Raw genomic sequence first — 2,846 nt, 5'->3', positions numbered from 1 at the left:
AAAGTTAGGATCGAGACCATCCTATGCAAAGGACACCAAAGAAAATATACCATTCTTGCAAAGAATCCAAGGTGATATTTGTGGACCTATTCAACCACCATGCGGACCATTTAGATATTTTATGGTGTTGGTTGATGCATCGACACGCTGGTCACATGTCATGCTATTGTCCACAAGGAACGCTGCATTTGCTAAACTCCTAGCACAAATAATTAAGTTACGGGCTCACCACCCTGATCATCCCATTAAGTCTATAAGATTAGACAATGCTGGGGAGTTTACATCAAAGACTTTTGATGATTATTGCATGTCCATTGGGATTGATGTTGAACATCCTGTTCCTCATGTTCATACCCAAAATGGTCTCGCAGAAGCCACCATTAAACGACTACAAATGGTTGCTCGAGCATTGGTGATGCGCACCAATCTCCCTATTTCTGCTTGGGGTTATGCAATATTGCATGCAGCTGTGCTTATTCGTCTGAGGCCCACTGCCACCCAACCCTTCTCTGCGTCCCAGATGGTTACTGGGTATGAGCCTGATGTCTCACACTTACGCATATTTGGGTGTGCAGTCTATGTGCCTATTGCGCCGCCACAGCGCACCAAAATGGGTCCTCAAAGACGATTAGGCCTTTATGTTGGATATGATTCTCCAACGATTATCCGCTACATAGAACCCTTGACAGGCGATCTCTTTACCGCTAGATTTGCGGATTGTCACTTCGATGAGACAGTCTTCCCATCGTTAGGGGGAGATAAGAACATCAATGTTCAACAGGAACGACCGGAATTGTCGTGGTCTGTCCCCACTCTGTCTCATCTTGATCCCCGAACCGCACAGTCTGAAATTGAAGTGCGGAGAATTCTCGATCTTCAGAACGTAGCAGAATCGATGCCTGATGCGTTTTCTGATATCGCTAAAGTGACGAGATCACACATACCTGCTGCAAACGTGCCTGCAAGGATTGATGTCCCTAAAACTAGAGGACATGACGCTAACTCAAGAGGATTTGAGCATGGCGCCAACGTCCCCTCTCACAGTGATGGTGACGTTGTGGCTAGGCCCATGGCTCCTGCCAGGAAGCGCGGGAGGCCTATAGGTTCGATGGATTCTCGCCCAAGAAAGAAAGCGAGTTTGGCACAGAATAATCCATTAATCATCGATATAAATAATCCATCTCATGAGAATATTCCGGATTATGGTTATGTCCAAGAGACATCATTGGGGGACGCTCCAATGTCAGAACCAACTCCAGAGAATAGAGAGATCTCCATAAATTACACTAGTGTACATGACATGATGGATAGAAATTCTATGGCGATTGATGATGCATTTGCATATCATATTGCAAAAGGAATTATAGAATATGATGATATCGAACCTCGCTCTGTTGAAGAATGTCAACGAAGAGCAGATTGGCCTAAATGGAAAGATGCGATCCAGGTTGAATTGGATTCACTAACAAAGAGACAGGTATTTGGGCCTGTAACGCAGACACCCCCAAGTGTAAAGCCTGTTGGCCATAAATGGGTCTTTGTTAGAAAGCGTAATGAGAAAAATGAGGTGGTAAGATATAAAGCCCGCCTTGTGGCGCAAGGTTTCTCACAACGCCCTGGAATCGACTACGAGGAGACATATTCTCCCGTAATGGACGTTATAACGTTCCGCTACCTTGTCAGTTTGGTAGTTTCCGAAAAACTTGACATGCAGCTTATGGATGTGGTTACAGCATATCTCTATGGGGATCTAGATTCAGAGATATATATGAAGGTTCCAGATGGGCTTCAATTACCCAAATCAAGTGGCTCTAAACCACGGAGCGCGTTTTCAATAAGATTAAAACGCTCACTATATGGATTAAAACAATCCGGACGGATGTGGTATAACCGTCTAAGTGACTACTTGATTGGGAAGGGATATATTAACAATGAAATATGCCCATGCGTGTTCATTAAAAGGACAAGTTCCGGATTTGCAATCGTAGCAGTTTATGTCGATGACATGAACCTAATTGGAACTCTAAATGAGTTGAAGGAAACTGCTAAATACTTGAAATCCGAATTTGAGATGAAAGATCTTGGGAAAACACGGTTTTGTCTCGGTTTAGAACTCGAGCACCGTAGTGATGGAATCTTGATCCATCAGTCTGCATATACTCAGAAAATCCTAAGGCGCTTTAATGAAGATAAAGCAAAGCCTGCAAGTACTCCCATGATCGGCCGTAGTCTTGAGCCCGGAAAAGATCCGTTTCGTCCAAGGGATGAGGACGAAGAACCCCTAGAGGCCGAAGTGCCCTATTTAAGTGCAATAGGCGCATTATTGTACTTAGCTCAATGCACAAGACCGGATATCTCATTCGCAGTGAACTTGTTAGCTCGACACAGCTCTGCGCCAACACGCCGCCATTGGATTGGTGTAAAGACCATCTTTCGATACCTAAGAGGTACGATTGATATGGGCCTATTCTATCCCTACAGAGAGAAAAGGAATGACGGAAAATTGGGATCGGACCCAAAAAGGCAAAACGCCCCCGTCCATGGAATGGCCGCCGGCCATGTTGCCGGCGCCGGCGCCGCCGCCGCTCATGGTGGCCGGCGTCCTCCTATCTCCCTCCATCAAAACGACAATGATGTCTTGATGGGCTTTGCTGATGCAGGGTACCTCTCTGACCCTCACAAAGGTCGCTCCCAAACAGGTTATGTCTTTACCATGGGAAGCACTGCGATATCTTGGAGGTCTACGAAACAGACCCTTGTTGCTACTTCCTCAAATCATGCAGAGATTATTGCTCTACATGAAGCTGTACGTGAATGTGTATGGTTAAGGTCTGTAATTCGACACA

The sequence above is a fragment of the Rosa chinensis genome, chromosome 2 (assembly GCF_002994745.2).
Source record: "Rosa chinensis cultivar Old Blush chromosome 2, RchiOBHm-V2, whole genome shotgun sequence".
NCBI lineage: Eukaryota > Viridiplantae > Streptophyta > Magnoliopsida > Rosales > Rosaceae > Rosa > Rosa chinensis.
This window is presented reverse-complemented; position numbering follows the sequence as displayed.